The sequence below is a fragment of the Callospermophilus lateralis genome, chromosome 20, assembly GCF_048772815.1.
Source record: "Callospermophilus lateralis isolate mCalLat2 chromosome 20, mCalLat2.hap1, whole genome shotgun sequence".
In the NCBI taxonomy this organism is placed as follows: Eukaryota; Metazoa; Chordata; class Mammalia; order Rodentia; family Sciuridae; genus Callospermophilus; species Callospermophilus lateralis.
In genome coordinates this window covers 8,716,475-8,740,119 of record NC_135324.1, presented here as the reverse complement: position 1 = coordinate 8,740,119, position 23,645 = coordinate 8,716,475, and the positions used below count along the sequence as shown (strand labels likewise).

The 23,645-nt window shown below is 37.0% G+C and overlaps 1 protein-coding gene across 1 annotated transcript in view; it reads left to right on the top strand.

Annotated features, from left to right (window-relative positions):
* Grm7 (glutamate metabotropic receptor 7) overlaps positions 1 to 23,645 on the top strand; it is a 769,727-nt gene that overhangs the window by 447,917 nt on the left and 298,165 nt on the right. The window lies entirely within an intron of this gene.

The following is a 23,645-nucleotide window of genomic DNA, read 5'->3' as shown; positions in this document are numbered from 1 at the left end:
AAATGAATCCATACACCTGGTCTGTTCTTTGAGTTGACATTCCTCTTTTGTAGTGATCATATTGTTTTCATAATATTGCAATTAGCATATATTCTTTTTTATGAGAGGAGAGCTTTCTGAGAGGAAATCATTAACATTAATAAGAAGTGAAATAATAATGCATCCAAGTGTGTATTAAGTTTGCTGCATTTTCAGAGAAGACCATTTTCCCTTTGTAATGTATCCATTACTTCCTTAGTGGAAAAACTACAGGAATCATTTTCCCCTTTTCCTTTCCAGGTCTCTTGCAGACCCAGAAAGTTCTGATGAGTAGGATGAGTAGCACACTACTCTTAGTAGGCATCAATGTCACCTTGGTTTCCTAGATCTCTTATTTTCTCACTCTTAGTCTTTTTCTTGCTTTCCTAAATTTGTTCTCCTTCCTTTTACTCTATCTTCTTTGCTACTACAAAGATTTTTTGAGAGATAAAAGTGTTAGGTAGTGGTAATGAGTAATGAAATGTGAACCGTAACATAGCAGGGACAAGGGTTTCTTTGAATTGCCTTTAATGAATAATCAAGTAAGTTGTAGAACAAGAGGTGTACATACCTCCCTAAGAATAAACAGGGAGAAACAAAGATAGCTAATTAAGAAATATGTCAATTAAAAAAAATCAATAAGGCTAACTTCTGACAGTCTACTGAAGGCATTGTAAAGTTAGGATTTATGGTCATAGGTTTCTTGGTGTATTTCAGAAGCGAAATTCCTTTAGTAGCACAGGCTTACTAAGATGAAGTCTGTCCCATCATTAATACCAGCACCCATGAGAACACAGGATTAAAAACTTATAGATGAAGCCTCCATGAATAGATTGGTTGTCATGACAGTTCCAGTTAGGACCTAGTAGGGTAAAAAACTTCCCTCCAATATGAAGGAGGAGATTGGTAAAGACTGCAGAAGGTGGAACCCAGTTCTCCTGGGAAATATCAAAGCAACAAATTAGAAAATAGAGTAGCTTTCTTTGTCATTTTCTGCTCAGAGACAACACAGTGTTTCTTTAGAGAGCTGTTTGCTTGAGCGTTAGTTTACTTTCACTTTTAATAAAATTATCTTTTTTTTTAAAGAGAGGGAGAGGGAGAGACAGAGAATTTTAATATTTATTTTTTAGTTATTGGCGGACACAACATCTTTGTTTTGTATGTGGTGCTGAGGATCGAACCCGGGCCACATGCATGCCAGGCAAGCACGCAACCATTTGAGCCACATCCGCAGCCCCAAATTATCTTGCTTGACTTTTTGCACTACACTGTAAATTTTCTTTCATTGGGACACAGAACTGAGATGCTTCAGCTCAACAGTTTCTTGTGACACCAGCAGCAAAGGTGTTTACTGGTATCCTTCTGACCTAAGGTAACATGCTGATTATAATTTGTTTTATTTAATTTTAAAAGGAAAGTTATTTCTAAAAGAAGATACTATGTCAAGAGAAAGGAACTCCTCTGCAAATGTCCAGCTTTGTATCTCTTTTATGATGGTGCAGGTCCCCCAAAGACTTCTTAAAATATGCTTTGCACAATGATTGAACTCCTTCCTCTTGCTCAAAGGAGATGCAATAATTGCATTGTTTTCTATTCTTTCTCCACTCTAATTAAGTATTTTCCCTAGAAGATTTCATGCTCTGTTTAGGCTTTTTTTTTAATCACTATTCCCTTTGTATGTTATCAGAAGGAGGTAAAGACCTCATGAGTCACTCATGTTTTCATTGGAAGGTTTTGAATCAATTTCATTCCCTAATATATGTCTAGATCAGATTGCCTATCTTACAGTGCAGACCAATGCATTTGTAGATAGATTGCAAGTATAAAAGATGAGGTTTTTAACCATCTCTTCTCCTTTTTACTCAAATACATTTTCATTATGTCCCTTGCTCTTGCTAGGAGGAAAAAAAAACTATGGAGACACCTTCAAAGCAGGTATAATTGAGGGAAAGTGTCAGAAAAGTCAAGGAGTCTTTGTCAGTGCAGGATGATGATAAGGGTGGAGAATACTCCTCTGAGAATGTAGTACATGAAGTAAAGACTGGGAGCTCCTCTTGCAGACAATAAGAAGAGGGTGTAAGTATGTGGGGACAGAGGATTGAAGGGGAAGACATAATAGGGGAGCTGCCAATCATTCATTCTGCACCATAGTCCTACATTGCAACCATCGTGAAATAATTACAGTTTTTAAAAATGTTGCTGATTATAAGACATTAGAAAGACCCCTCTTTACTGGATGACTAGTCATGATTATACTATCTGGCTGACTGATATCTCTATATTCTTTGGGTTTTTGCTTAGATATTAGTTTTGCGTGGAAACCATGTGTTAGTCAGATTTTTGTCATTATAACAAAATAACTGAGATAATCACCTTATAGAGAGAAAAATGATATTTTGGTTCACAGTTTTAAAGGTTTCAATCCATGATTGATTGGCCCCATTGCTTTGGGCCTTGGATGAGGCAGCACATCATAGCAGGAGCACAAGGAGAATAAAATACACTTTTTTTTTAATGACCAGGAAGCCAAAAAGAGAGGAGGGGCCAGGGTCTCATAATCTTCTTCAAGAGCACACTCACAATGGCGTAGACTTCCCATTAGGCCTCCCTCTTAAAGTTTTCCACACTGGAGAACAAGCCATTAATATAGAGCCTTTGGGAGATACACATTGACAGCCATACTGTCAATGTGCATTGTAATGAAGATCCAAACTATAAAACTCTCTGAGGTCATCACACTCAATTCCAGTCTCAGCTGGTAGATCATTCTCCTGCATTTCCAGCATCCCACATGTCGCCCATGATTGTATTACCTTATTACTTATCTCTCTGAAAATATGTCTGTGTACCATTGTATCACTAGCATTCAGTTCTTTGCCTGCATATTGCAATACTCAAACCAAATTTTTAGGTGTTTGTATATCTGGGTGGATCAGGAATCACACATCATATAAGGGCCTCACACAAATTAGGGTTTATAAGTAGGCCAGAGTTGGATAGCTAAGGCTCCTGAAAATCACAATGAGTTTGTACTTGAGTCTGAAAGTCTGTAGAGTATAACCTGAATTGTATATGTGAGATGTGATGTGAGGGTCTTACAAGGCTCACTCAGATGTCTCTATGGAGAGGTGAATGGTAAGGATCTTTGGCATGAATCAAGGCAAACCAACAAATTACAGGTCTCAGCTGAGATCCTCTTCATAAGCTCTAGATACCACATAATGATGCCCATATTCCATGGTTACCGCCCCAGGTGCATGTTATTTTAGGAAATTACTAGTTATGTGAAAGGTTTCAGAAATACTTAAAAGAAAATACTATTTTCATGCATGTATGAGGATATGCAAGTTTACAAAATCAGACACAAAATAGCATCATGAACTGATAAGAGAAAGGAAGGGAAAAAAGAGCCCTAGACAATGAAATGGAGGAAAAATGTTTTCATTATTAAAAGTAATATTGAGATGCATGGAACAGTAACCATTTCATGCAAAACTTTCCTACTCAGAGAAAAATGAATATTGTCATGTGGATGCATAGAAACGGCTATATAGCTTCTATCCAGCCATACTGTAAATGTGCATTGTAATGAAGAGAACCAAGCTTCTTTCAATTTCATAGCAGATAGAACATTAAGATTGAAGCAATGCCTTTATGGTATCACTCCTAATAAAGTGGAGAAAGAAATAACATTTCAGTTAAGCTGAGGCTTCTGACCAAAGCTGTGGAACATCTAGAATTAAACTATAAATGGAGCATATTCTATAAGGGCAAGTAAGTTTTCCTACCCTTCCTTGTCCTCACCACCCCTATATTTTTTCAGTTTTGTGGATGTTCTGTATTGGGTCATACTGAATTGGCACATTCTGCAGCATTCATCATACATCCTCTGTCTTTGACTAAGTTAAACACTTCATTGAGAAAAGGTAAAAAGCTAATTAATAATTCACATTATTACCCTTTAGATTCATATTTTGATCATGTTCATCCAACATCTGGATTTTTGGCTGGGATTTTTTGTATGTGCATAAACATAACAAATTGTTTTTGGCTGAATTGCAAGCAAGTACCCTGTTGCTATGAAAGTAGCTTTATATCTCCTTTTATCTTCTGTGTTTATTTTCCATTTATAGAAAATGAAGAATCAGTGTTTTTTTTTTTTTTTTTTTTAGCCAAAGGTATAGTTTCTGCCCTTCACAGTTTAATGATAACTGAAGCCAAGCTCTGGGATGGTCAGCTGTAGTCCCACTGGCTGCCCAGTATTCATGGCAGATTTAGGGAATATCTCCAGAACTTGGCAGCCCTCCTCTAGCTCCTGAGCCAAAGCACTTGTGTAATTTGTAGTTTCTGCCTTTCCTGATGAGCCAAGGAATTCCTGGCATTTTCCTCACTCCTGTGTTGCCCATTAGCTAGAACACACAGTAATCCTCTTCAGACCTCATGTCTTTGGAGCAAAGCATCCCCACGTCACCTTAAACTCTTCACTGTCCAAAATGCTTTGCTTCTGTGAGAGTAGGCAGTCCTGGGTGTCCTTTGCTTAGAGCCAGTAGAGGTCATGAACCAGCAATTTTTCATCAGTGCTATGATCATTAACATTAGGGAAGCTAGTGAAATGAAGGGTGGATTCTCAAAGCTAACTCTAATGACTCTCACAATTGGTGGTGGTTTTCCAGTGGGCCTGTAGAACAGTTTGCTTTCTGAATTAAATCTGTTATATGTGAAGCAATAGACAAAAACAACAAAAACCAAAACTCTACCCAGCATTAAAAAAAAAATCAGCTTTATAGAAGATGATTTCATGATTTTACTCATGATCCCAAGATCAAATGCTTTATGTTTCATAAAACCAGAAAGCTCAAAGCTGTGAAGATCTGAACTAAAATATTTCTGGCTCAATTTAGATATGCTGTACTGTATCCTTCCATAATTACCTAGAATATACCTCATGTGTCAGTTTTGTTAGGTGACTGGGAGAAAACACCAAGAAAAACATAAATACTGCCTTGATCCACAATGCTGTTTTTAAGCAAGGCATGTTTTGGGGGGACCTAGAAGCTTGTTTAAAAAGGGTACAGTGAGATACTGTATGTTCACTGTCACGATAATTTAAGTCTTTTTATAATTGTTCAAGTTATAAGCTCCAGCAGAGTCTCAGGCCTATGTGCATATGTCTACTGAGACATAGCAGATTACAAACTATATCAGTTCTACATCAGGTCTGGCATCTGATATGAAGAAGACAGATGATAATAAAGAATATAAGAAAATCCCTTAATAGGATAATTACCATAAAGCACCTTTCCTTAAGGACTAGCATACCAATAACGAAAATACAAAGAAAGAAGAAAGGTCAGGAAGCTGAGATACATTGGCAGTCACCATAAAGTTTTGAAGGATATGAATGTAGGTTAGTAGCTCGAGCATCTCCAGACTGTTCTGAATTTTAGTGTGTACTCAAATTAGAACCTTTTTCTGCCTAAAAGCCAACCATTATCTCTCATCTCCCTATTTATTATTGACCTGGAAAATATTTTTTTTCTCAAAAGTAAATCATTATTAATTTATTAAGTTTTTCATTCATTCATTTATTTTTGTGGTGCTGTAGATCAAACCCAGAGCCTCATGAATGCCAGACAAGTACTTGATCATTGAGCTACATCCCCAGCTCTCATGGATGACTTTTTAAGACTACCAGAAAGAGTTCCACACTGCCCCTCCCAAAGCAAATTCATGGCATCCACAGTCAAAAACATGCCATGGACCCACTTTATAGCAACCACTATATTCATTTATATGCTCATGCAGTGTTCACAACTAGGATCTGAGCCACTTTGAGGGAAGTGCCATCAGTCCTTTGGTTCCTTGCCACGCTGTCTTTATTCATGAATTCCTGCTTTTTCACAGGAGGACCTATAAAGAATATGCAGAGAGATGCTTATATGTATAAATTTGAAAATGTTCATCCAAAAAGGTATTTCTCATTTGGAGGGGCTTTCTATGCAGGAGTGAAGTGATGGCTCGATTGTGGTTTGTTGATGTTATAAGCATTCATGAAAGCCTCTTCCCTAATTCCCCAAAGTAGAAAGTACAGAGGAGGCCATCTGTCTGTCTTAGACATCCCTGTGGAAACTTTTCAGACTGTGCTGCTTCTCATAACAGAGTGGCCTGAGAAAGCGAGGGTTAGAAGAACACCTCAGTGGAGGTGATGCCATCTTATTTTTAATCTTGTGGTATTTAGAGAATTTTGGCATTGAGCAAGTGTTAAGGAATGCAGAGAAACTTACAACCTAGATAAAGAGATTTGGGAATAATTGTTTCCTTTTATACATACACACGCATATGTATATTTATACCTGTACATATATACTATCTCTCCCAAACTTTGAGAATGCTGTCTCCTATTAAATAATACAACAGATGTTCTCTTAACCAATTTCTGTTATTTTTGGCTAGTAGTCATTTTTGAACTAGGAAACGTGTAAACTCAAAAGAAGCTATTTTCTTTTTATGATGTACCATCTGATGCCCCAAAGCACTGAACACTCATAACTTATTGACTGATGTGTAGTATTTCCTACCAGCAGGAATTTGGGCTACCAAGAGTTCACTGTATTTATTATTTTCAAATTGTTTTATTCCAATAATGTGTTACTACAGTTATTTAATGTACTTAAAATTAAATGAGTGGAAGAAGAGAGAATGCTGTTTCAGAGAAAATGAATTTGAGTGCTTTAAAAACATTGGGTGAGTTTGTCACTGTTAATCATGGACAAGACAATAGTAAAATATTGGAGAGAAATCTTGAATACTAGAAAATATGTTGCAAGTAGGTTTCCATGCAGCTACTTTCAAGGTTTCACTTCACTTTAAAAAGCCCAAGACTCTATTTGATCACAGTTGATTTCCCTGCCCTGCCCCTGCCCCGCCCCTGCCCCGCCCCTGCCCCTGCCCCTGCCCCCCCCATAACAGGCTGGTGATACCTATTCACAGGAAGGAACTTGACCCCACATCAAGATTGACAAGTCATCCTCCTCTTCTTCCCCACCCTGTGTGTGTGTATGTGTATGACTTGAGTAAAAACACTTACTTATGACTTTTCAATATTTTATTTTTAAGAGAATTTTTGGATTAACCAATTGTATATTCAAATCATATTTGATTTTTGGGTGTCCAATATACTAATTTATTTTCTCTCGGGATTTCCCTTTCTGGGTTTTAATTTTCTCACTTGTAAAACAAAGAGTTCCAACTAGATTACTTCTAAGTTGCCTTGTATAGGAGGATCATTCCAAGTCAGGCTTTTGTGGTGATCAGCTATTATTTCTGCTTACTCAGCATCCATTCCCTTTCTAGTCAGTCTCCACTTGTCATCTGCAGGACCCAGAGCACCTCTATCAGTCTACATTGTTTAGGTGACAGTAGTTCATTCCCTTGACTCCAAGAGCAAGCACAGAGTACAGGTCACTCGTAATCACAAGGAAGATTTCAAAACTAGCCCAGTTCTGAAGGCAGACTGTGGTTATGTTATTTAATCCCTCAATGTAAACTGAGCTGCTGGAACCTACTTTTGTTAAGAGAAGGAAAGCTACCTGCAAACATTTTCCACCTGAGTGCTGGAAAAGAAGATGGCAGATTCCATAAGGCCATTTTGTGCCTGGATTTCTCTTTTTTATCAACTTAGAGACTCTTGATTTGTACTTCTCTTTTTTATAAACTTAGAGACTTACACTAATCAAATCACATGCTTTAGAGTGAGACTTGCAACCCAAATGACTTGACAAATGTGGTTGAACATTACCATGGCCTCCTTGCATGCATTTTTCCTACCATTTACCATTTCTGAGTTATATCCTTTCCAAGTGTAATTTACCCCACAGGGATGCCCCTCTGTTCCCCTTTCTCCTTCTTTACCCCTTTCTCATGAAAGCTATGCATTCTTCAGGACCCATCATGAGTTTTATCTACATATATTTTCCTTCCTCTGTTGCCTCCCCTTTTCTCTAATTTCATTCTCTCAAGCACTGTTTTGCTTATGAAGCACCTGTCACAAATAAGCAGCTATTCTACATGCATATCAGGAGTGGTAAACTAGGACTAAATGATAGATAGAGATAACCTTGAGTAATGCAGGTGGTTACCCTCTAAAAAGTGAATTGAGGACTGAGCAGACTTTAGAGGAAGAACTACTTAAAGAACAACAGAATGAGGCTATCCCAGGAAGATACTCTTAGTCAGCAAAAGGAGGGAACTGCCTTCCCTCTTCCAAGGCCAGCACTTACAGGATTCAGTTATAAATTGTGTAGGATACTGAGAGAGTAGACTTAAAAATGGTTCTTGGGGTCCTGGGATATAGCTCAGTGCTAGAGAGCCTATTATGCCTGAGGTCCTGGGTTCCTGGGAAGGAGGAGGGGGGAACCTCAATCTCAATAGGCTAAGCTACACTACTGTAATAAACTCACTTTGAGCACTTATGTCAAGAGAAAATGAGGGAATAAAGAGGAGGGAAAATCACAAGAGTAGTAGAGTTCTGGGGAGAGGAATAAAATACATTAAATAAAAAATGATTTTTGACATTTGGGCACGGAGGTTAATGCCTATAATCCCAGCAACTCAGAAGGCTGAGGCAGAAGGATCACAAATTCAAGGCCAGCTTCAACAACTTAGCAATACTGTCTCAAAATAATAACAACAACAACAACAATGCTGGCTAGGTATGCAGCTCATTGGTAGAGTACCCTGGGTTCAATCTCCAATGTGTGCAAAAAGATTTGTTGATGCTCATCTTGATTTTATCCAGCTATCCAGTAAAGGATGGATAGAAAACAAGACATTATTAAAGAATAAGAAAAGAAAGAAAGGGAACCAGGGCCAGGTAAAATCCTTAAATCCTGAACTATTTTTTTAATGTACACCTGAGCAAGGAGGGAGGACATCCCAGACATCTGAACACTGTAAAGTACCCTTTCCTTGGAATCGCCTATAGCCAAATAAAAATTTCCCTGAAACCTGTCCAAAACCTGCTTTTCTTTCTCATATATAACATTAGTTATATACCTCCCTCATCACCCAGAGCAGGGAAACAACTCGTCTTCCCCATATAAGATTATGCTGACTTGGTTTCCCTTTGTTTTGCAAGCAGTGTGCTATTCCCAGGAGCCTCTGGGATGAAAAGAATACTTAGTGCAGTAAAAGGTGTGATTAGTTTGGATCAAATATGAGCAGTAAGAGAGGAAGTGCTTGGAACTATTAAATCCAAGGTTGAGTATGAACATAAACCAGTAGTGAGAATTTAAAGAGCCATTAAGTTAGCCAAATGGATGGCTGGAGGAAAAGTCATTTATACAAATTGGGAGGGTGAAAGGGCTTCTTTAATGTTCTTTCCCCAAAATTAGATGCTTTTTATTATGTCCTCATTTGGAAAAAGGAAAAATTCAAAAGTAGGAGATGAGTATATTTCAGGCTCAATATGTTCATGATATTAGGTGTGTGCTGTAGGTTAATTAGAATTTTAAAGTTAAAATGACCTTCTTTAACTATATGTTAAAACATTTTTCCCCTGCACAGTGTTTCCAAAGACCAAGTGTAGTGTGCCATTTGTAATTTGTCTTAGAAAATTACTTCCTAACCTCATAGAACTTCATCCTTTTTTAATATTGCTAAGAGAAGACTGCTTTTTTTCTTTGAGTTCATATTTCAGTCAAATACACCAGTTTGTCATGTGAAAATTTAGGATGTTTTGGCAAGAAGAGATAAGAGTAGTCCCAACTCATGAGAGGTAGAGAGTGTTAGCTGACACAAATAGGCCACACCAGAGTTCAGCTCTAAAGGACAGTAGTAGCCTCAGGAGGCAGAGGTTGAAGGGGTTGGTTTAGGGGACACAGAATTTACAGAAGTACAAATACAGTATGTCAACAAGCTACAGGTGTGAAGGAGTTTGGATGAATGGTAGAGAGGTCAGAATGAAAAAAAAATAAAATTATGAAAAACCATGCACATGCTTTTAGGAAGACCTACAGCAAAATGGAAGCAGCTGAGCCTCTGGAGTACTTAATTTTGAGCTGTGATCCCAACTGAGAGCTGAAACTAGTATTTCTTAGATATCTGACAAATTGTAGAATCAAAATGCTTCTCATATAGCCAAAGGCTCCAGGAAAGACTAGCTATTCGGATGTATTTAGTGAGGTGGTTCTTGCCTGAAGCTGCTAATACATTTTGAACAAAAGCCAACAAGTTCCTTGACTTTTGTGGCCAAAACAGAAACCCACAAAGCCAATGACAAACCATCCAAACTGATGTAATATATCGTTCCCATTTTTTCATTGTTCTTTATGTATTTTCTGATTTAAGAACCATGTGTTTGTATTGTCATTTGTATCCTGTCATTATTAGACTTTTTTTTACTTGAATAGTTGCATAAACTAGAATATGCAAAACTTCAATATGCTACTGAATGAGTTTTCATATGAATTTTACCATCACACAAATCAAATAAAATATTTCCATCATAGCAGGTGTGGTTCCCTGGCTGTATTTCCATCACAAATTCTCCCATCCCTTTAGAGGTTAATGTTTTTTTTTTTTTTTTTTCCTGCCTTATTTAGATAGAATGATTTATCTCCAAGTAGATAAGTTTTGTCCTTTTTTTTTTTTTTTTTTTTTTTTTTTGTGGAGCTGGGGATTGAACCCAGGGCTTTGTGCATGTAAGGTAAGTACTCTACCAACTGAGCTATACTCAGCCCAAGTTATGCCTGTTCTTAAAACTCATAGAATTAGCTTATTGAATGGAGTGTGTGTGTGAGTGTGTGTGTGCGCGCGTGCGTGCGCGCACCATAGGGAAGGAAAAACTTCTTTCCCCACCAATTACTAGGCTCATAGGTGAGGTGCCTATAGCAAAAGAGAGGTGAACAAGAGAGAAGTATACATATTTATGTGCTGGGGTCCAGGGAGTCCTGAAGGATGAGTGGCGTCAGTGAAAAGATGAGACAGGAGTCATTCTGTTGGAGCAATCTCCAGAGAGAGAGCTCTAAGGCAGCTCTCTCTGTGTCATCTTTTATTCTATTATTTTTAATGATTATAGACTCAGAATACATCATTGATTATACAGTTTCAAAACTTTGCCAAGACATAACATTTCCTTAACCATAATTAGGGATATAGAAAAATGTAACATCAATTTACATTTTTCCAGGATGTGACCTTTAGTTATCAATCATTAATAAAATGCAGATTTTAGATTTCAGATTTTCAATCATTAATAAAATGCAATCATTAATAAAATGCAGATTTTAGATTTCAGATTTTCCCAAGATGTACTATTTTCCCCAAGATATGCTATTTTCTTATTAACTAATGCCAAACTACGTAACCAGACTCTAAGTCTCCTAACCTATCATTAACCTTTAAGTTTTAAAGTACACCTGTACTTTTATTTCTAATCTAAAATTCCCATCTAAAAAAGTCCCCTTAAATCTTATACTTAAGGGCTAGGTATGTGGCTCAAGTGGTAGCGCGCTCACCTGGTGTGTGTGCGGCCTGGGTTCGATCCTCAGCACCACATACGAATAAAGATGTTGTGTCTGCCAAAAACTAAAAAAAATAAATATTAAAAATTCTCTCTTAAAAAAATCTTATTCTTAAATATCCTAAAGTTTATAAGCCATTCTTAAAACATCAGAAACCCATATGACTAAAAACTTAAGAATTCTAAACCTAAGAATCTAAACAGAATAATATTTCTAACATTATTCTAAAAATGTCTTATAAAGCAACTTTAATTCCTAAATTTATTCTCATAAATCTGGTTGAGCTGCTTAAAGAGTTGTTTTGTTGTTGTTGTTTCTCAGTCAAGGTGCACTAGTTCTTATATCTTTGTAATCTTAATAAAAAGTAAGTTCTAAATATCAGTCCACTTTCCCCCAATATTAAGTATGCTCATCATAAATTCATATGTAAAGAGGGTTTATAAAAACGAGAAGAATATATCCTTATATGTCTTAACTTTCCTAAATGTATAACATAACTTTCCTTAATCAAGAATGAAACTACATATGGTGGGTTTTGTACAATGAGCAAAATGATTAGGTTTTCTAAGAGGCTGGAAATATGGGCTTGGGTTCTAGTTGATATAATCAATGTGGTGCCTAAGATTCTCGTGACCTTTTGGAGAATGATTGTTGTCCATTATCAGTTTTGTCCTCAATGTGCTGAGATAGAAGAGCAGCTTTCTACTTTGTCCTTGATATGCTGAGGGGGGTAGTAGAACAGCCTTCAAGGCATGAACTACCTGTTATGTTCTAGCCATCTGAAATTTAATTTGGTTTGGCATTTAACATGCCTTCTGTCAGGAACACGAGCAGGAAAATTACAATTACATAAAAAAGGGTCTCATGGTTTTGGTTTCCCACCATCGAGGCTTTGCCAGCATTCATCATCACTGTGACCTTGTCAAGACAGTGGGAGAGTGGCTTTGCCAGCATTTATTTTCACTGTGACTTTGTCAAGACAGTGAGAGGGGGATCGCCTTCACCATTTATGATATATAAGTTATACATGAGTTGGGAGCCTTCAGAAATGAAGACCCCAAAGAAAGGGGAAATGTGTGGATGTTTATTCTGTCTGATGATGTGGATACTTGTGAAGTATGAAAAGGTAGGTATGCTCTAATAGTAATAAACTGGAGACTTATTAGGGCTTTTCAGATTCTTCCTTGTGTCTGTGTAAAAGATAAGACAACCCTGTTCTCTAGCTATGAGGAGGGAACTTCCTGAATTGAGAGTCCTATGACCTGCTTCAAAGGCACTTGTGGGAGAAGCTCAGAGTGACTCTACTACTTCATCAAATCCTAAGAGACAATATTTAGGGTTAGCACGTCCTAAAATACATCTCTGTGTGTGAGTTCTCTTTCACTCAACACAGTGTTTTAGAATGGATCTTTCACATTGAACTGAATAGTAGCTGCTTTTATTGCTGTGTAATATTCCATTTTACAAATGTACCATGTATCAATATCTTGATAAATCATAAACATTTTTTTTTGTGTGTGAATGCCCTGCAGATCTAATTCCTGGTACTCCCTACTTCAAGCTGAAAGATTATTTATTTTATATTTAATTTTTAGTTTTAGATGGACACAATATATTTTATATTTATGTGGTGCTGAGGATCGAACCCAGTGCCTCATGCATGCTAGGCGAGCACTCTACCACTGAGCCACAATATCAGCCCCTGAAAGATTATACTTAAACGCAAATATTCCTATTACTTACACTGCTTTTTGAAACACATGTCTTCCTTGGTAAATTCCTATTCTTGAACATTTTATCAGCTAATGTACCGTTTGACAAAGTATTGCAGTGTTTTTCTTCATCTTTATGTCTCTTAGCTCTGGAGGAGCTTTTGTGGCAATCATAAAACAAAGTCACAAAGAAAAATAATATATATGGCTGGAAAGCAGTGGGAAGTCAGATAATGAAGCAAGATGCAACTAAATATCCAGGTGTGGTGGCACATGCCTGTAATCCCAGTAAATGTGGAGACTAAGACAAGAGGATCGCAAGATTGAGGCCAGCCTCAGCAATTTAGTGAGGCCCTAACAACTGAGTGAGATCCTGTCTCAAAAGAATAAAAAGGGCTGGGGCGGTGACTCAGTGTTTAAATGCCCAGAGTTCAAATGTCTACCCCCTGCCAAAGAAAGGATGTAGTTAAATAATATAGAAAATATTATAAAAGGATTATTTGTGAGTTGTCATACAGCTATTAAAGATGAGGTTCTGCCATTAATGACACAAAAAATGTTCAATTTAGATGGCATTTCTACTTATAGTTCTACCTGTAACCTCAATTGCCTTCTGACAGATGTGTGGTAATACCAATATATACTAAGTAGGGAATTCAATTATTTGGTTTTTATCTTCAATAAACTCATCAATCTCTAACTTAGTGCTCCAAAGTCATTAATCACATAAACCTTCTCCTTAGGAAAAAAATACTTTTTAAATTATTTATGATCTTTCTGCTATGTATTTTTTTCTTTGCAAAATAAATCACAGTAGAATAAAAGTTCTCTTTTCCTATTTTAGCAGAGTTTTAACACTCTTGGGTATGTGACGGTTTTTGTTTATTTTAATCAAATGAGTGTCGAAAGCTAATCCCTCTGACATTTGGAGCATTAATTTATTCTAATCTCAGGTAATTTGCTTTTTAGGAATAAATTGAGCGTTAAAATTTTATGCCTTGTTGGTGTTTTCTTAAAAAAAAATTAGGGAATTTCTTACATATAAGCCAAGGGATATAGCACATAATGGCACCTTTTGGGTAGCATTGGATTTCAAAAAGAAATTCTTGTCTTGAATTGATTATTTCAACTCTCAACTTCATTCATGCAGGTGCTGGAGACTTTTGGGGTGGTGGGTTACATCTGGCTTCTGTATATCAAATGCCAAGGTAAATGGCCTCTAGCAAATTAGAGTTTGATTCCAAGAAAAACCCAAAGATTCTAAGAACATAGCCAATATAAAAAAGAACAAGGTTCCTTTGTAATAAGTGGGGTAAATATTTTTAAAAAGGAAATATATGGAGTTTTAAATTCTTTTCCTTGATGAATAATGATTAGATAATTATATGGAGCTGTTTCCATAGCAATGTTGATGGTGGTAACAATGACATTCGTACTGAATTTCTGTTAGACACTGAGAAAGTGCCAAGTGTTATGAAATGCAATCTCAGAAGTCAGAAGTATTTTTATCCACAGTTTATAGGTGGAAAAAAATTCCTGGGTTAGATAACTTGTCCAGTTATATAAGATAATACCTGCTGAAACTGGGATTTTGATTTTGTCACACAACCACCTGATTCCTGCCCCTCTATTTAAAATGTGTGTGTGTGTGTGTGTAGAGAAAGAGCGCAAGCGCTCTACCACTGAGCCACAGTCCCAGCTCTTTACTTTATTACTCCTTTTTAATCTATTTAGGGGAAGGGAAATTTGCAAATTGGTAAATAAAATTTGTTAAGTCTTTTGAAAACTGGAGTGTGGGGAATTATACAACAAGGCATTTTGCTGTTAGAGATGTACCTATTTTAATGACATACATTTCTCTGATTGAGTTCCCTACAAATAAAGTGTAAATCAGGGATTCTCATATTTTATTTTTGTTTTTTTAATTATAGCTTTATAATTATGCAAAATAATTGGATTCATCCTGACAAACTAAAACATGCATAGAATTTTATTTCACCTCATTATCCCCTGATCCCTTCACCTTTTCCTTTCTGTCCTCCCTCCCCTCTTATTTCTTCTTCTACCAGACTTTCCTTTGCTTGTATATTTATTTACATTTGATTCATCCTTTCTACCTGTGTATAAAGGTGAAGTCTCTTGTCATTTATTCATATATGCACATAACATGATTTTTTAAAGAATTCATTCTGCATTGCATCCCCTTACCAGTACCTCCACTCTCTCAATCTCCTACATTACTAATCTTCCCTATATCTTTTTGTAATCCTATTTTTTCCTTTCCTTTTCATTTATTTTACTCTGGCTTTAACATATGAGAGAAAACATTTGACCTTTGAGTTTCTGAGTCTGGCTTATTTCACTTAGCACTATGTTCTCCATTTCCATCTATTTACCAGCAAATGCCATCATTTCATTCTTCTTAATGGCTGAGTAGAACACTATTGTATGTATGTACCACAATTTCTTAACCCATTCTTCTTTGGATGGGGACCTGGTTTGATTCCATAATTTAGCTATTGTGAATTGTGCTGCAACTAACATTGAGGTTGCTGTTTAGCTGTAGTATGCCAATTTTAGATCTTTTGGGAAAAATGCCAAGGAGTGGGATAGCTGGGTCATATAAAGGAAAGCTTATGGGAAAAAGGAAGTGAGCAAAGTTATATATGTAAAATAATTAGAACAGTGCCTAGTATGTACTAAGCATTCAAATTTTGTTTCTTTTACAAATTTCAATTTTTTTGTATGGTGTCACCAACACAATTACTGCACCATTTTATCTCTGCAAATACTGTGATGGTTATGAGATTATGAGTTTACTTTGTAAGATGATTTGATATAAATGTTGCTCACTCCCACCACCAAAAAAATAAAGGTGGGTGGAGAGGGTAGAGCGAGAGAGAGGAGCAGCAGCATTATGGTTCTTTTCTCCCAATTTAAAAATAATTTATTGATGTAAAATTCAATTCAATCCTATAAAGTATTGATTTTAAACTGCAAGATAACATATTCATGTATATTAATTTTTATATTAAAAATCTTGACTTTACAGTATTATCTAAGTGAAAAATTTGCCTTGTACACTTAACTCCAAAAAACCATATCGGCCTTCTCTTATTGTAATAAGTCTTTTTACAATAGAAAGGCAGTATTTATGTACATGAAATTTTAGAACACTTGTGTCAGGAACAATAAACTTATTTTTAGTTTAGTTCTTTTTAGTTATACACAACAGTATATTTTTGTCAAATTTATACAAACATGGAGTATATGATTTGGACTCAAGTCTTGTGGTTGTACATGATGTTTCTGTCCACCTTGAATTTTTTTTATGTCAAGCTTTACACTTCAATCTCCAGTGAAGCTTATTCAAAAACCAAGATTCCTTAGCCCTATTATCTAAGTCCTTATTGACGAAGTCTAAAGGATAACATGATATTTGCTTTTTTAAAAAAAAAAATCCCTTGTGTGACCCTGATGTGGAATCAGTGCTTATGTTAAACTCATTTCCAGTGCAATTATTGAATAAGCACCTGCCTTGAGTTGGATACCATTTTTAAAAAATGTGTAAGAACATTACACCCTATAGGAAAAGTATGAAAATATAAGTGGTATGTCCTCTATTTGGCAAATAAGGAAAATAAGAGCTTTGAGTGGTTGATTGTGATTTTGGTCAGGACTATAGCTACCAAGTCCCAAAGAAGGGACTTTAACTCGGGGCTAATTCAGTGCTGAAACTCCTACTTTATCTATCATACTCTTGAACCACCTGATAAATTTCAGTGGCTATGGTTTATCTAAACTTTTGAATTAAAAACAAAGATTTTTCTATGAAAACAAAAATTGTACATTGCTAACTTACTGAGGATAATGGACTGGGAGACATTTTCTAATTCACCACCATGGTTTTTGTGTCTTGAACCATTTGACTAAAAAAAAATTTTTTTTATACCTCATACTCTAATAATGGGTCCTAGTTAAGAAGTTTGAAGAAAAGCCTGGTGAAACAAACTTTGGGTTTGTATGTTCCCAAACTATTTATAATCTCTGACTGCTGCCTCATTTCCAAATTAGGATTTTAATGCCCATGCTGCTTAGAGGTGACCAGGTGACAGTGTTTTGATCCATGAGATATAAACAACAGTGCAACCCTGAAGACCACTGTGTGCCTTACTGGTAAATGTGGTGACTGGACTGTCCCTTTGTCTGTGAATCAGTATGTCAGCATGGGAGACAGCAGCACAGAAATTCAGAATACACCTGGGTCTCAGATGCTTGCACCTCAGCACCAGAACTCCATGTTCTGCTTTTGGAATACTTGCAAGGAAAGAAAATGCCCCCCCTCTATCAGTTGAAGAGTCCATGAATAGTCTTATTCTTTTTTAGCTAAATGTATTCCTCTGTGACATAAAGTTTGCTAGATAAAGCAAGTTGCACTGTAAGCGCCCTCCCAGGTCTGGAATTTTATTTAACATTTTTTCCTACCATACTTAGAACTGAGCCTTGCAGATGGTCGGAAGATGGGTATGTTTTTGTGGGGATGAGTACACATGGTATGCAATGCGTGTTTCAATATATCCATCTATGCTTTATGGGACCCATTAGTGTCTTTGCAGGTGCTCTTCCTTGTGAATATAAATTAAATTTCTCTGACAGACTTGATAAAAACATAAAATAAAAGCAGTTCCTAGGTCACCTTATATTGTAACCTGGCCTATGTTAAGGATGTTAGCTGTGTAACATTAGTATTAATCATAACCTGTTTTCTGCCATGAAAGACATCATCAAAGTATTTGAACCAAGGCTACAATGTCACTTTAGGAACATTCTGATGACAGATGTACTCCTCAGCTTTGTTACTGTGCTGCTACTTCCATGAGGAGAGAGATGAGTTCCCAAGGTACTTACTTTTGAAGTAGGACAGCTATGCTGGAAACTACTACATCGGTCATTCAGCAACTAGGGTCCCTGCAGCCAAATCAACACCACACATTGCCTTACCCTGCCATTCACACAGGACCACAGAGAAGCCACTTCATCCACAGTGAGCAAGACTGCATCACCTGTAATTGATAAGCTGCAACGTGATTTATCATTTCTGTGTGTACATGTGCAGCCACCACTTACAGGCAACTCTTCTCTCCCTGCTTTGATGAGCCGAGACTCAGATTTTCCAGAATAAAGAGGGTGAATGGATTAGATCATAATTTAGATGCATACCATCAATGAGGTTTTTTTAGGTGTGCGTTAATGAACACTAAAAATTTAAGTCATATTTTTACATGGACATAAAATATAAATACGTTTAGAATGTTACATTCTTTAGATACAGATATGCATATACAACACTATTGTATGTTATTTTCTTTATATAGTTACATATCTAGTATGTATATATACATGCAAACACATTTATCTATTCCCCATGGAAGTATACTTATTTGAGTGAATATCATTTTGTTGTAGAGAAATATTAATTGTCCAATTCTATAGACTGCATAGTTTTCACCAAATTTTTGGAGGTGGTACATGAATGACTAGTGTTTGGGAAAACTCAGGATTCAACAATTTGCTAAACTCTTAAGAATGACACTTGGGAGGAAGAAATACAATTATAGAGAAGAAAATGTCAACATCCGATAATCGCAGAGGTTGAGACATGGAGTAGCTACTTCAGATAGAATCTTGACTAAATGAACTCAGAAGTCCTCATAAAAATGAACTACATAACCAGATCCTCAAATGCATATTGAATCCCTACTCTTTCTAAGGATTGAATTAGTGGTAGAAGAGGTGCCAAGATGTCTATGGTACATTGACATTTTTAATGATAGTATGAAGATATAAGAAATGTTTCCAGGGCTGGGGTTGTAGCTCAGTGGTAGAGCGCTTTCCTAGCATGTGTGAGGGCCTGGGTTTGATTCAGGGAGCTCTCCATTGACTTACCGTCCATCTGTAAGAAACCCCATCTCTGTGCTGGTCTTCTAGGGCTGCAGCCTGAACTCCGTTCTCATCTCTAGGCCCTCTGCCATCTGCCCCATGGTTTCAGCTATCTTGGCATCCTCTACTGTTCTCCATTACTCATTGTTGATTCCCACTTTGGGACTTGGAGTCCAGATGCTCTTGGTACCTAGAATCTCTTTTCCCATGTTTCCATGGTACTGATTCCTCTATCATTCCTATCTTAGTTATTTCAATTTTCATGGTCCATCTGAAGAATCTCCTCCTCCTCTCTGGCCATTAAAAGTTTATTACCTAGTTCACTTTTCTGATTGTCTTTATAAAACTTACCCTAACTGAAAATTCCCTTAGTTATTCACTTGCTGCCTGTATTACCTAGGAGAATGAAAACTCCATAAAGTCAGTCTTGGTACAGTACAGTCTTGGTTAATGCTTTCTTCCTTTGGTACAAATTTTTTTTTTTTTTTTAAGTAAGACCTGACATATATTAGGTACTCAATAACTTTCTTAAAATCAATGAATACAAAGCACGCATAATACTGTGGGGGCAAACTACAAAAATAATCATGAAGTAGAATGAGTGGCAGGGCCAACAAAAACCTTCACAATGTGAAAAGAACTTGGCAGAATTTCAATAGGCTGGGTTTGAAGAAGGGGGAATTTTGTTTGAAGAGGAATATCAAATGATCCAAAGCTTAGAGCAAAGAATCGGACAAATTGAGGGACATTCAGAAAAGGCAGAAGATTCATGGGCTCCAAGTCCAGTTAAGATGTTAAAAGACAAAATATCTCACTTTAAAAGCATAACCCATTTTTCCTCCTGCTGTCATTGAGCAGCCAGTCTGAGACAGCAGCATGGGTTTTATCACCAGAAGCATCAGAAGCCCTGCAGTTTCAGTAGTAAATACATTGACCTCATTATCCTACATCTTTCCAGGGACTTTGGGGAAGACTATGTCATAGAACAAGGTCCTGCATGTTGTGGTCCTATCTCATGCTTCTCGTGTTTCATAATTGTATGGAGCAAGAGGAGTCTGATGTCTCACTGAGCCTAGGTTGCCACACGTGTAAAAAGTACAGAGGTGGGCCCTCTAAGGCCACTGCTAGCTCTGCAATTCAAGAATTAAGAAAGAATCTTGGTGTCAAATGTCAAGGACATTTGTTAGATTTCTTAAATAGTCTAACAACTGACAAGTGGACCAAGCTAAGGCATTCCCATTGGATGTGACTGGACTAGGTTAAAACTAAAAGTTGAAAGATGATGGTGACTCTAAGGATGGTGAAAAGTGGCTGGATCGTAATTAGGTCTTGAAGGTATATCCAGTAGGAATATTCCTTGATCTACAGTAGATTTTACTTCTCAGTGGCTTTCAGTAAATTACCAGTGAATATGAGTGAAATACTGCAGCAGTCTGGCTGGGCACAAATCACAAGCCACTCAGAGCTTTGTAGATTCAAACAGCAATTCTTTATTCCTGATCTCACACCGGCCTTCTACAAACACGTTCTGGGGAAATCCACGTTCTCTGCCCAAATCCACACCTCCACTGGGCTTCTGTCTCCCAAAAATACTGTCTGAATCCCATGAGAACTCAAGAGGAACTCAGGCAGCAGGATACGCCCTATTCCCAGCAGGAATAACCTTCCTAAACAGGGAACGCCCTAAACCCGGATCCGCCCTGGTCCTAGAGCAAGGTCACCTTACATGCAATGTCACTGCAAAATGTCCTATTTCCACGAGTCCTTCCACTAAGCAACATGGGGTACGCTGGCAAGGAAATTGTCATACCTACTTGGCTAATGGCTCCCAGCAAAATACCAGTAAAATACCAGTGCTTTGTTAAGCATGGAGCAGAATTCCATGATGATTGTGAAGGTCAATCCAGTGTCCTTTGATTCACTGCTTCTGAGTTTGTACACATTTGAAGCTTGAATGCCTCCTTCCTTTCATTATCTAATGTGATCCAAAAGTTTTTGGGGAAAGGAGGAGATACTTTATGTAGTTTATAGGGTAAGAAAAAGAACTAAAATCATACCTGATAAATAGTGAGAGTTGGACTTAAATTGCAAACACTGATTCCTCTGTAGTCTCTTGGTAACAGAAGGAGCTATTCTATGGTAAATGACAGCCCACCTCAAGACAGACCATGAACTATCTTCACTGTACCAAGGTAGCATACATAAGCTTTGTAATCAAAGAATCTTATCTTTGCCTAGTTCCCCTCTAGGTTATATAGGAATCAATAATAGAATCAGAGACAATGAAGTCTTTAAAGGTCATTTCTTTTAAAGACATGTTGCCCTCACGTGTATCTTTAAATGAGATAAATGGATGTGGTTGGTCCTTGGAGTTAGAACATCATTCCATAGCCACCTGGATAACATCTGCTCTTTGAATTTCAATCACTGGTCCAACAGTACTGAACATAGAAAATAATCTCCATTGGATATCATGATTATAGACATAAAGGTAGATGATTATTTCCAGAACAAGCCTATAAAGTTGGGATTAATTTTGGTGTTGAAACCAACAAATTCTCTCCATTTAGTTTTATGGTTATAGAAATAAATTTAGGCCTATAAACTTGGCATTGTACCAGTTAAACACTGCATTTGCTGTAATTAATAGAGAACGACTATTCCAGGCCAAAAAAACCTCCTATCTGGAATTACCTCATAGTGCCATCTTTTGTACTTCTATCTCTTCAGAAAAAAAAATCAGAATTTATAAAATAATTTTTTAAACCCCAGAAATCCTCAAGCCATAGAGAAATGCATTGAGCAATCATCTGATCATATACATTACATTATAAGGATCACATCTCAAATGTGTGCTAGGCAGGAATGTGGTTATATATTTGGAATATCTCTGAAGAAAAGCTCTAGAGAAACTTTCCTTTTTTTTTTTTTTTATGAATTGCCAAAGTAGCAGTGGCTGTTGACAGCCTGCCTGGATTGTATGTAGACTTTTAAAAGGTTGGAAAGTCACCAGAAAGACAAATATCAAGGCAATTAGTGGGTGCCAACTCCTTTACTCCATCTCTAAATTGCCATCCTTCCCCTTTCTTAAGTAGGACCCTGTTATAAGGGAAATGCATCTGCTTTCTAAGTACAGTATGGGCCACAGGGTTTAAATGTTCAGCTAAAATGGATCTTCTGTGTAAATTTAGTATCTTACATACATTTACTCATCTCTTATAGACTTTGAAACATCTGTTGAGTTACAAGAATGTTCACTTTTCATAGGACTCTGTCAAAATTCCATGGAGGTCCCCTTGGGCTTTACCATCCCTGGGGCCTCTTAAAGTCAGCTTGGAGCATTGTTAAGCAGGTGTTGGAAGATTAGAACACCTAGAGTGCAGGTTCCATATTTTAAGGAAATTTGGTTCAAGGGGAAAATAGGCATATTTGTGGAAGGGAACATGTCAATCATAAGGATGGGAGAGGTGAATTGGAGGGCTTTGCTGAATGCTGTCAGACCTATGAGCTATGGAAGCATTTGTCCTAACTCATCCCCCAAATTCATTCAGCGACCTGAAAGAACATGATCCCTCAAGTATAAAATAATGAGTCTGGGACTGCCGTTTGTGTCCATTTGGATAGCAGAAGGGGATAATAAAAGCCAGGGAAAAATGCATTCTTGGCTCTAAAGATCTTATCTAGGCCTCTGGATCCTTGTGAAGTTGAGAAATAACTTTCTGAAACAATTTTTAAGTATTTAGGGTAAAGTAACTTGCTTATGTTTCTTCTAACACTCAAAAATTCAAGGGACTTTGCACGTTGAGTAAGTGGTCTTATTGTCCTAAGATAGTTTTTGATCTTTCTATAAAATAATGATTCTTCTGAGCAAGAGTGGTATCATATTCATTTTTTCAAATTCCTAAAAATGTGTAGAGCTAGTGCATCCAGGAATATACTGTGTTTTCTGTAAACATCTGTTATTGCCCTTCCATGATTTTTGCTCCTGGTTAGAAGATGGTCATTCTCAGAAGTGAGAGCTTTGGATGAATCATTTTGGCCATTTTGTTCTTGAGAAGGGAAAACTAAGTGTCCATGATGAGTAAGAGAATCAGTATCTGCCAATCTGTGACCAGTGGTCCTACATGAAATTAAAGCCAACCTGAATTTTCTTTGCAGTTTGCTCAGACAACTCACAGGTGGGAACTGTGCTTCTCTATCAAGTCTTGAACTGGTAGTGAGATCAAACAACTATTGCTTACCTCGCCTGCATCTGACACTATCAGAGAGGTAGCTTCCATTTCCCACAGCTTTCCCTAGCTCAGAGGAAACATCAAACATGATTAAGGGTAGGAAATGAAGAAAAATTCTACAGCCAGATGCTTCTCTTTGTTCTTCAGTACTGTTAATTTTGGCACATTTTCTGGCTTGGGTAAGAGTGTCAGAGAAGAACCATTTACTAAAAAGATATAAA